The sequence below is a fragment of the Jaculus jaculus genome, chromosome 2, assembly GCF_020740685.1.
Source record: "Jaculus jaculus isolate mJacJac1 chromosome 2, mJacJac1.mat.Y.cur, whole genome shotgun sequence".
Lineage (NCBI taxonomy): Eukaryota > Metazoa > Chordata > Mammalia > Rodentia > Dipodidae > Jaculus > Jaculus jaculus.
The window spans coordinates 70,378,315-70,391,584 of record NC_059103.1 but is presented as its reverse complement, the minus strand read 5'-3'; positions in this window follow the sequence as shown (position 1 = coordinate 70,391,584).

Genomic DNA, 13,270 nt, shown 5'->3' with positions numbered 1-13,270 from the left:
CATTTGTGTGAGACCTGCATTCTGCTCCTGTCCTTAGAACTTGAGCAGGGTTCAGTTTAAAATGATGGACTGGTGTTAGCAGACAGATATGTCACAGAAAGAAATGAAGATTTTTCTTGCAGAAGACAGCAGCCTGCTTTAGCATCACTTGTTTGAAAGATCACCACCAGTGAGATTGGGCTAGCTACTCTGCATTGGGACAGAAGTAATAATGCTGACTCTTTTGAAAGTAGGGGCTAGAATGCTGAAGGAGTCCTGCTCTACAAAGTCACCTTTATTCACTTGGTAGCTCACCTGGTACTATAGAAGCATTAAAATACAGAAAATAAGAGTCACTGGATTCATAATATGGCTACATTGAAAATAGCAATGGGTGATGTAAGGCAAAACTGTTGGAGACCCTGTGTGGATGCACAAAGGAGCCATGAAGATGAACTTTGGGTTATAGTGGAGACTTCAGGATGTTTTAGAATTGCCAGGACTATAGAATGGCCATCATAGAGAACTATTGGATCAGGAAAAATTGGTCTCCAGGCTGTGAACAGTTTAGCTGGAGGGGTGTGATCCAAATGAATATATTGTTATTTATAAATGGGACTTGGACCTTTAGGATTCGATGATTGCCCTGGTTCAATCTTTCCTTTCAATTATATATGTTTTTCTGGTTTTATAAGCTTACCACTGAAAGACAGTGGACGAAAGGGATGTTTGAATAGTGTTTGGATTGATTTTAAAAGTAGAGAACTTTTAAGGTTGGATTGAATGCATTATATTTTTCATCATGGATAGTCGTGAGTTTATGGGGGCCAAGGATGTTGATATGAATCAGATGTTCTCTATTGGATCTGTATGCTTGGTTCCCCAGCTGATGGCAGTTTTGGAGGTGAATGCTCATAGAAGAGCTCTGTTGTTGGAAGTAGACTTTGAGTATTATAGCCATGTCCATATTTCTAGAACTTGGCTAACTGTCCTGCTGCTGTTTCCCACCTGTTGTTGACAAGGAGAGGATGTATAGCCACTGCTCCACCATCAGTTTTCTGTCCTCATGAAGCTTTCCCTTGAGATTGTAAGCCAAAGTAAATCCTTTCCTTCCATCACCTGCTTTTGTTCAAGTGTTTTGTCCCAGCAATGAGTAGGGAACTACAATAGTTGGGTTTCACCCTCCAGTCTTCTTTCCCATTATCTCCATACAAGAGTTGGCTCACCTTTAATGGTGGAAGTCTTCTAAAAATCTCAGCTTAAGTGGCCTAAAACCAGTCTCTGTGCCAGTAATTTTAAATTTGTTTACATTCCTTTCTGAGTTAACTTTGTATTTTTCATATCTTTCTGTCCTATGCTTTCTTCTTTCAACCATATCACTCTTAATTTCGAATACAATTTTATCAAAATCTCAGGACATGGACAGAATGAAGCCAGGTTTTATTCCAACATTTCAGTTCCAACAAAGTTCTTTCCTTCCCGTTTGAAGCTTAATAAGCATAGCCTTAACAGACCACAATTCTCCATGCATTCAGTATTTTCAAACCCTCACTGGAATAACTCATAATGTTTTACTTAGAGGACTGCAAGTACTTCAATCCAAAATACCAATCCCTTTCATATTCCTCCCAAAAATGTGTTCCACAAAACCAAAAGTGACCTGATTACATTTATCACAAAAATAATCCCAGTTGGCATCATTTTTTTCCATTGCTTGGACAAAACACCCAAACAGTAGCAGCTTACAGTTCCAAGGAGACGCTTCATCATGGCAAGGAAACTGTCTTGCCACATCACAAATCAATAGCATAAAGAAACTGCAAGCATAAGCTAGCTCTGAACACATACTAGGCTAGAATCTTGCCAAAATCCTCTCAGCAATATACCATATACAGACAGCAAGGTTCTACTTCCCAGACTCCACCAGAAAACAACTAAGTAGCAAGCTTAATCATAAATACCTTAATAAAAAAAAACACCATAAGCAATTTAAGAAAAGGAAAATTTTATTTCATCTCAAAGGTTCAAGGAGTTGATTGTTCATGGCAGGGGACCATGGTATGAGCAGCAAACTGAGTCACATCATTTTACATCACAGCAGAGAGAAAGCAGCAAGAGTGAGCTAGTAAACATTGATAAAGGGACTGGTGTACAAAGCCCCAAGACCTACTCCAGTTTCACACCTCCTCCAAAGCTCTACCTCCTAAAGGCTGCCAACAGCTGAGGACCAAGCATAACACAAATACATGAGGTCATGGGGGAACTTTTATATTTAAACCACCACAGATGTACCATGAATCTGTTATTTTTTTATATCTGTGTATTTAAATTAATATGGGTAAGCACATGCCATGGCATGTGTGTGGAAGTCAAAGTCAACCTTCTACCTTGTTGAAGCAGGATCTCTTGGTTTTTGCCAGTGCATGTGCTAGGGATTCTCTAGTGTCTCCATCCTAAGACATGTGGTTGTATGTTGGGGTTATTTATGTAATCTATTCCATCCAGCTTTATGTGAGTTCTGATGGTCCAAATTCAGGTCCTCATGTTTTCACAGTAAGTACCTTACCCACAGAGCTATATTTCCAGTCCTGGATATGTTCTTTATTTGGCACTATGATGCTTAATTTTGCATGTCAAATCAACCAAAAAGTGTGAAACATAATTCTGACTATTATGATAAGGAAGAATTTAGATGATATTAACATTTAGATTGATAGACTAGATAAGGTAGATTCCCCTCCTTAATATGAATAGGCTCAACCCAAACAGGTAAAGGGATAATGAGACAAAAATGGCTAATTCTCTCCCAAAAAGAGGAAATTTCTTGGCTTGGGTAGGGATAGACCAGGTATAGATTGCCTAAATATTATGCAAGAGGTCCAAAACTTAATCCCTAGCACTACAAAAAAGTGAAAATTAAACATTAAATAAAAATAAGAAATTCCTCTGGAATTACTGCTTTCAAACTCAGCTTGCCTCACCCAGAGATCGATATTTAGGATTGACTCACACTGTTTCTTGGCTTCCAACTCTTCTGCCTGGAATTACAGCTGTACAATCTGTGATGGTTGTGTTGTCAACTTGGTCAGTTTAGGAATCAAGAGACACGTCTCTTAGGTGGGTCCATGAAGTTGTTTCCAGGAAGAATTAATTGAGGGAGGAAATCTTCCTCCAGAGTGAGTGGCTGTATAAACAGATCTGAGAAAACAACCCCTTTTTGCCTGGCTGCCCATGCTACTCACTGGTCAGGGCTTTTTACTTGACTATCCATGTGCTCTGTTTTGGGTATCTTTTATACACATTGAAACCAAGTTGCATGAGCCTTCCAATATGGACTGAAGACCAGCAGCTCTTCAGGAACCTACAGCCTTTAGCATCAGATTGGATTTGCTGAAGCTCTGTGGACTGAGCAGCTACTAAGTTCCTCAATATTCATGCCTACAAATAGTGAAAATAGCTATTATAGGACTTTCCAGTTCATATCCTATAAGCAAATCCAATAATTCTCTTTATAATATAAATTCACTCTTGGGCTGAAGGGATGACTTAGCAGTTAAGGCATTTGCCTGCAAAGCCAAAGGACCCAGGTTCGACTCCCCAGGTTCCACATTGGCCAGATACACAAGGGAGTTCATTTGCAGTGCCTGGAGGCCCTAGCACACTCAATCTCTCTACTCTTCTTTCTAAATAAATAAATTAAAAGTAAAATTAAATTAAATTAAAAGTAAAATAAATAAAATATATTCACTCTATCAATTCTGTTCATATCGAGAGCCCTAATGTACCATTTAATCTCTTGGTACTTTAATTTGTAATTAGCCCCAAAGTTTTTTGAATTTTTCATCTTCCCAATCCATGTGATCAAGTTCTATTGGCTCTGTTCCTCTGAAAAGCACAGCGTAATCTATCCAGGCACCAACCTATTGGATGTATGTATACTGAAGAAAGGGAGGCAGAGTAGTTGCCTCCCCTAGTTTTCTTGGTCTTAGGTATACAATTAAAATCCTGAGACCACAGGAAAAACCACAATCTGAATGAGCAATGTCTCAGTATTAAATCCACTAAGGAATAGAAAAACAATAATATAGCACTTATCTTGTGTATAAAATAAAATGTTTTGCCAAATAATGGAAGTACCTAAAATCTAAAAGAATTCTGAGAATGGAAGTGGGAAGGATTTGATGAAATGATGTGTCAAATGAGTGTTTTCTTTATAATACTTTGACTATTAGTATGCTGGCTTCCTATAAATATTGGCCATGGGGTCATTTAACATTTGTTTTTCTTGGCTGGCAATACTGCTATAACCTCTGATGAAGCGTGGTCCTGCTGTGGGCAGATACTGAAAACTCTTACTACACAGGCTTAGTTGTACCACTTCCTGGTAGGAGGGTACTTATAAAGTTGCATTGAAGGTGTGTGGCTATCACCCACAATGAGCTTTTGATCAGAGAAACCTACAAGGTTTTCTAAAAGAATGACAGATTTCTGTCAGAGTACTTGATGACCCACCAAAGGTTAATGGTAAGACCCTATTTCTGAAGACACCATATGCAGCTGGCATGTAAAATGGAATGGCATGGCTGGAAGCCAGGAGAGAGTCAGTCCCGAGACATTCAGCACATCTAGTGCCAGAAGGTGCTACATGTGTGACTGGGGGAAACAACCAATATCTGTCCAAGCAACTCATGGTCTAACCTACTTAGCAGCAAATAACCTGTTGTGATGCCCACACAAGTGCAATAGTGGCACACAGCCATGGTGGGGAACCAACTGCTCTTGATTGGCTAACTGATCCCCTCAGTGGTAGGAGACCCATAGCTAGAGCTGGGAAACAAGTCAGAACCATATCCAAACATAAGCCCACTCTCCAATATCAAGCTACCATTAGTCATGGGCTACAAGAGGGCCTACACCTATTAAACTCTCTATAAAAAAAAGTAAGAGTTATCTCATTTGTCCTGGTGCTAACTTACTCTCCGTTGGAGAATCTGCTTCTCTTTTTCAGATAGATGCAGATCCTAAGGAGAGAGCCACCTCATCATACCTCAAAAGGGCCCCGGCTGAAACTAAGGAAAATTGGCGAAACAAACGGGTGCTGTTTTCCTGATGAACGGGATACCTGCGCAAGGGGGAAGGATATCAATAGAGAGAAAAATCAACACCTACCAAATCAGAGAGCCAGAGCCACAGAGGCCCCCAACACCTCATCACTGAAGCAGACCAAAAACTAACCCAACATGGCTCAGGGAAATTTTGCGGAAGAGGGGACAGAAAGAAGGTCAGAGCCACATGTTGGGTCATGATATACAGAGACATTTATTGTACCAATAACTATGGGCTAACTCCAGAATGCACGACCCATATACCTCAACAAGGAGGGGCCAATGGGGAGTGGGTAGATCAAGGATGAGCCTAATTATGGTACCAAGCTGCCTGTACTTGCATAATAGAAAACTATTAAAAAATTTAAATAAAAATAAAGAGAACACTTTTCTTAAACTTAATCAGTACTTGGGGAGACAGTATGCTATCAGTCATGGTCTTCAATGCTACTACTACTGGAAAGAGGAGTTGTGAAATAAGGTTATTTCACACTTATCCATTTTTACACCATCTACTAATAATGTTTACTACAGGGGTCCGTGGTAATGCCCAGTTAATACTTTCCTGCTATGCCCAGGGTCCTGGGCTCTGACCCTAGTGCCACTTATAAGAAAGAAAAGGAGGGAGAGAGAAATCTAATATTGAAATTTTTTCAAGGCAGATTTTGCAGTTAATATTAGTTTACTCTAGTTATTGTAGTACTGCATATCACTTAATTAATCTAAAAATATAACTTTGCACAATCATCAATTTAAATTGCCTGAAAGATCTCTAAGAGTCATTGAGCCATGTGAAAGAATTTCAGAGAGGAGAAAAGACTGGAACCAGCAAAGTTACCATAATAAGGCAGCAAAAGATATCCTTTGAATTATGTATTTATTCTACTCATTATGAGCTTTCCTGGTTATTGATCTTATACTTTTTAATTCATATGTAATTTTCATATGGACATGGCTTGTTATTATCTACTTCAACCCTCATATAATGAATTGAGGATGTTTACAGAAATGTCTTTTTTCATAGAAAACATTAACTCAACTAATTTAATTACTCTATTTTGGATTTCTAAGAATACTCCAAAATTCACATGATTCATTTGACCTGTCTATCTTTATTTTCACAGTTCAGTTTTTATTTGTTGACACATCATATTCTAATAATTGTCTCCAAGGTAAATTGTGAATTTTTTTTTTTGTATTTTCTAAAAAGATATCCAGACAATGTGCCTCTGCACTGCTGGCAGTTCAATGGTCTTTGTTTATTTTTCTTTATTTTGTTTAATATAGAAATAGAAATACACACCTTGGAGATGTCAAGTTGTGGACTGACAAGGGAGAATGCAGTACTTCTGAGGAAGAATGCAGGGCACACAGTTTCCACACCATCAGCACCATTAGCATAGAAAACAGCTCACTGTCATTCCTGAGAGAGAGACAGGGGCAGCAAACTGGAAGCTGAAAGAAAGGGAGATAAGGGCTGGAGAGGTAACTTAGCAGTTAAGGCATTTGCCCACAAAGCCAAAGGATCCCGGTTTGATTCTTCAGGACCCACATAAGCCAGATGCACAAGGGGGTGCATGCATCTGGAATTCGTTGGCAGTGGCTGAAGGCCCCAGTGCACCCATTCTCTTGCTCTCTCTCTCTCTCTCTCTCTCTCTCTCTCTCTCTCCCTCTCCCTTTTTCTCTCTCTCAAATAAATATATTTAAGAAAATAAAAGGAGATAATATGGCTGCAGATATATATGGAGAGAGAATTATATATACATATATATATTATATATATAATATATATATATGTAATATATATAATATATATATAATATATTATATATATATATATACTACTTAGCAGCAAATAACCTGTTGTGATGCCCACACAAGTGCAATAGTGGCACACAGCCATGGTGGGGAACCAACTGCTCTTGATTGGTTAACTAATATTAACTGCAAAATCTGCCTTGAAAAAATTTCAATATTAGATTTCTCTCTCCCTCCTTTTCTTTCTTATAAGTGGCACTAGGGTCAGAGCCCAGGACCCTGGGCATAGCAGGAAAGTATTAACTGGGCATTACCACGGACCCCTGTAGTAAACATTATTAGTAGATGGTGTAAAAATGGATAAGTGTGAAATAACCTTATTTCACAACTCCTCTTTCCAGTAGTAGTAGCATTGAAGACCATGACTGATAGCATACTGTCTCCCCAAGTACTGATTAAGTTTAAGAAAAGTGTATATATATAATATATATATAAATGTAATATATATAATATATATATATAATATATATATAATATATATATATATATATGGTGCATGATGCTCAACAGCTAAATGAAAAGTCATGTAACAACAAAATAGCACAAGGAAATAATAACGTTTGTAGAAAGGATTAAGGATATCCCTTTCAAACATTTAAAATTAGAGATAAATAATATGTGTGAATAGTGCCAAACAAACAAGTTTGCTATTTTATTAAAATTTCTGCATTATATATGAATGTGAGATTGAAATGGTGTAAGACTAAAAGTAATCAGAGAGCAGCTTACTCCAGTACATCATGTTAGACAGCTGTGAAACTGCCACTCACTCTCTGAGCCTGTGGGAATGACTTACCTTGAAGGCAGTGACATATGGAAAAGTGTCTGATAGGGAATGTCTAGTCTCGGGCAGAGCTCACCTTGAGTAGCTGAGATAATATTTCACATCTTGGCTCTGCACGCTTTGCTGCATTTGTGAAGTGGGTACACGCTGCCCAGGTTAGTAGTTGTCCTCAGACTTCCCAAGGGCACAGCATGGGGAGGGAAGATTGCACACCTAGCACAATTGGTTCTGGGCTCCCTTTCTATCTCTGTCCTTGTGAGCAACCTTCACTTCCTAGCCGCCATGAGAAGAGCAGCTCTCCTTCACCACATGCTGTCTCTCACCGATCCAGAAGTGCTGATGTCAGTGGAGCACAGAGTGAAAATTCTAAAACCCTGAGCCAAAATAAGACTTTCCTCCTTATCAGTTGGCTTAGCATCAGTATTGTTTACAGTACTGGAAAAATGACCCACATAATTGTTAGTTAATAGAGTAAGGAAAAACAGAAACTGTTCAGAGTTAGAAAGGAAGAACTAAAGTTTGAATACTGACATAGGATGAGAGATTCCCTAACAACCTCAACAGAATCTAGAAAAACTAGCTGCAATGCTTAAAATAATTCTTAAGAGTTTGCAAACCTATGGCATTATAAAAATTATGTTACTTCTATCTATTAACAAAGCATATACAGAAAAACTATTAAAATCATTAATCTTATAATGGTTATAGCAGTAACAAAATATATGCAATACATGTAAAGAGAGACTGAAAAACAAAACATTGATCCAGCTATACCACTCCTGGGTATATACCCCAAAGAGTCTACTCTTTGCTATGGAAACACTTGCTCAGCCTTGTTTGTAGCTTATCTATTCACAATGTGTAAGATCTGGAATCAGCCAAGGGGCCCCTCAATAGATGAATGGATAATGAATATACACAATGAAATTCTATTCAGTGGTAAGGAAAAATAATGGAATCTGCAGAAAAATGGATGGACTTGGAAGAAATCATACTAAGTGAACTCACACAAGCACAGAAAAACAAATGCTGCAAGTTCTCCCTCATATGTAATTCCTAACCTGGAGCAGCTTCAGTCCAAGGCATACCTGATAGGCAATTTGAGGGAGAGATACTAGGGGGAAGGGTTTTGAGAGAATGGAAGGATTAAGGAAGTGTAGTAATATATACACAAAACTAAAGCCAACATGAATTATTACCATAGAAACCTTTCCCCTGGAGAACAAAAAGATATAACCCTCAATAGGAGAGGAGGAAGATGTTGTCTGAGCAAAGGGGCCCAGAGTGTAATAAGGAGGCCTAATCCTAAAACTACTGGCTCTGCCTTTTAACTCCCAGTGCCAGAAATGGGTTACACCCCACAATGATCTCTTGGCCAGAGAGGCATATCAGGTCCCTAAAACAAGGCAGACTTCTGTCAAAGCACTTGATTACCCACCTGAAATAAAATGTATTGCTGAAGACACTACAAGCTGCCGACACAGAACATCAAGAGATCATGCTGAAATGTGGAAGGAAACAAGCTTCCTTGCTAGCCTTTGTAGTGGTGGAAAGTGCTATATGAGCTGCTGGGAGAAATAATCACCAGTGTTGTGGACAAGCATGGGATCCTACTAAAGAAAAAATCAGCCAGACAAGATGTACATATTTGTGCAATAGTGGCATTCAGCCTAGTGGGGTAACCAATGACTCTAAAATTGAATAAAAGACCCACTCAATGGAAAGGAACTCACAGCTGGTACTGATAACCAAGTCAGAATCTTATGGAGATAAGGGTCATGGACTCAAGTGAGCAGCTCCCAATGGTCTGTAGCCAAAAGAAGATACATCCATCAAAAGCTCTCTTAATTAACTATGCCTATATTGTTCTCACTCTCCATTAGAAGATCTGTTTTGCTGTTGTGGTTTTCAGAAGACAGCAAAAAGTGGGGAGAACCAAAATACATTCACATAACAAGAGAAGATTTCTGATTCCATATCCTGTAATGAGCCACCTCTTGCACATGAGCAAGGGTCCAAGTGAAACCACAGAGGAATTGGCAAGTTAAGCATAAGTGCTGATCTCATTGAAAGCCTCACAACCTGTGCCAGGAGGATGACAATAGACATTGAGGACATTCAAAATGTATCAAAGCAGAAATCCAGAAATTTCTGCATCTTAACACTAAATTTTACTTATAACACACTCTCCAAGGCTTAGGGAACATTGCAGAAGAGGGAGCAGAAGAATGTAAAAGCCACAGGGAGGGAAGGAAAATACAGAGGCATTGTTCCTCTCCAATGACTAACTGCTGGTTTTATAACCCATACCCATAACTGCATGGTGAATAACCCCACTGAGGAGTACCCTCAGTAGTGTGGTGGCAGGAAGGAGGGCAATAGGACTAACACATGACTTGTCCATATAACAAAGTTTCTAATGAATAAAATGTAAATAATAATAATAAAACTGAAAACATTTCTTATAAACACAACGGATGTAAGTAAATAGAAAGACATAACTTATTCATATTAAAAAGCCTCCATATCAAAGTATCATTTGCCTAAATTTGCCCACCAATTCATAGCAATTCATATCAAAATACTAATAAAATTTCTTTTATGGAATTTGAAAGTAGATTTCAGAGTCCATGTGGACATGCCAAGTATCAGGGCTAGTAAAGATCCACTTAAAAAAAAGAGGAACTCCACCAGAACTAGGAGCTCTGTAACCAGGTTCCCCAAGACAGAGGGCATGCAGCACTGAGATCAGGAAGCCTTCTAGAATCCCCCAAGACCGAAGGAGTGCAGCATTGAGAATAGGAAGCCATGCAACCTTCTAGACTTCCCCAGGACAGAGGATATGCAGGGAGCCATGCAGCCTTGTAGACTCCCCCAGGGTGGGAAGTCATGTGACCTTGTAGACTAACTGCCCCAAAGTAGAGAAGTACAGCATTGAGAGCAAGGAGCCCTGCAGTTTGAAGGCTTCCCTAGGACAAAGAGAGTGCAGCATTGAAAGCAGAGAGCCCTGCAATCTTGAAGCCTGCCCCAGGATAGAGGGAGTACAGCACTGAGAACAGGAAGCCATGCAACCTTGCAGGCTTCTCCAGGACAGAAGTGCAGCCTTGAGAGCAAGAAACCCTGCAACAAACTCAAGACACAGGAAGACTCCACATACTACAGAAAGTCCAAAAAGACAGCTGAAGTGTTCTTCAATGATTAGTGCTATATTAATTCTCATGAAAACATTATTAGATGTACATTTTTAAAGTTTATTTCAGGTAAGTTCACTATATGCGAGCAAAAAAGAACAGATAGTTTTAAGAAAAAGTATTGGAGAATTATATTCGAGGCAAGGAAAAAAATTCTGGAAAAGGCTCAAATTGTATAAAGAAAACTCCCAAAATTTTTATCCATAAAAGATACTACAGTAAACTAAATTAGACTGAAAATGCTTATAATATACATAAGTAATAGAGAACAAAATGAAGACAATATGAAGAAATCTTTAAAATAAGCACTGATAAATAAGCAAACTAACTGAAAGATAAAAACATGAATGAAAAACAAACTACAAAAAAAAAAAACTAATTTTCCTTCTGCTTGCTGGTGTGCTGAGGATCAAATCCATGATTTCATGCATGTTAAGTATACTTGTTACCCACAACCCCACTTAACTTTTTTTTTTTTTCATTGACACTCATAAAGAAAACATGCTGAGACAATATACCAAATAAAAAGAACAATGCTTTAACAATCTGGGCATGTTCAGAATACTTATGGACAACTATGAGCAAACAAAATCTCTTACATCTGCTGATTGGCATTTAAATTTGTACAGCCACTTGACAGAGAAAATATTTGACAATATTTGATAAAGACATGTGTACAATAAGAATCAGAAACAATATTAAGTACAGATATGTATATGGGTGCATGTTTACTTATTGCATTGCCTTTACCCTTAAGTGTTTCATAATAAAAATATGCATAATCTATAGTATACTGTAGTAGCTACTAGCATGCCTCATTTAATTGTATTCATTTTAACCAAATTGACAAAGATTGTATATATTTTCATTGGAAGATCTGTGGCAACTTTGCTTTCTACAAGTTCAATGACTCCATTTTTTCATCAACTCAGACAATTACCAGAAATTTCTACCAGTAGAGTAGGTTTAATTATTCACATTGCCTTTGGATGCAATGATTTTGCACCTATGATTGACTACAGTATAATAGATAGCATTTGTAGTCACTAGGAGACTACAACACCATGTGGCTTGCTTGATTCCATAATTCACTCTATGGAAATAATTTGGAACCCCAAATCCATTATCTCTAACATGTACCCATATTGTCATTAGGATGAGATTATAATTTATTTTCAGTCTAATTTTATAAATATTTACTTGCAAGTTACTCAGTCATAAAGCAATTTCAAATGAATTATGAGTATATCAGTTATTTACAATTTTTCTCACTCACTTCTTCATGGTGGACAAGCACAAATAAATTATAGACATAAACAACTCATCAAACAAAGTTCAATAGCAATAACCCACTTTTACATAAAAATCAATTACTATTTTTGGCATTCAATTTGCTCTGTCTGCCTGTTGATAGTAATATTTGCTTAGATGACATTCTTTTTTAAAAATTTTTTGTTCATTTTTATTTATTTATTTGAGAATGACAGAGAGAGAAAGAGGCAGATAGAGAGAGAGAGTGAGTGAGAATTGGCACACCAGGGCTTCCAGCCACTGCAAATGAACTCCAGATGCATGTGCCCCCTTGTCATCTGGCTAACGTGGGTCCTGGAGAATCAAGCCTCAAACCAGGGTCCTTAGGCTTCACAGGCAAGCACTTAACCGCTAAGCCATCTCTTGAGCCCTTAGATGACATTCTTGAGGAAAAAGAAAAATAAGATAGGTGAGATATATCATTGTTTCAAAACTAAAAATCTAAAAGCATGCCATCTGTTAATAAAATGCAAAAGCCAGAATAATTGATTTAACTATGTAATTTTGAATCTTGGGTTATAATGTACAATAGAGTCCAATATCTTAATTTGTTACCATTTTTAAAATTATTTCACTACATAGAAACCAATGCGGTTATGAAAGATTCCAAAGGTCCTCTAAAAAAATTAGCAAATTTCATCCTCAGTCTTCTATATAGCAATTAACTAACAAAACTTGAAGATTGCCAGCCATGTTCCAAGAAAACCTTGCTTTTAAGGTATCACTAAGGTACAGCTGCAGTCCTCCCTTATTGTGTTTTGAGACAAACATGCTCCTAAGAAGCACATCACTGCCTAATGTAAATAGAAATTGGAAGGAAGGGATTCTATGTGTTTTCATTTTTTTAATAAAAGGTATAGAAAACATTAAGTGTCAATGTCTCTTAATATTAGCACATTAATATAAGAGCTAGCATTAATAGCACAATCATAAAAAGTCTTACTTTTTTTTATTGAGGCAAACCCAAAAGACTACCTTTTCTTTTAATTGCAAGTGAGTGAGAGAGAGAGAATTGGCATGCCATGGCCTCCAGCCACTGTAATCAAACTCTCGAGCATGTGCCCCTTTGTGTGTCATTGTAT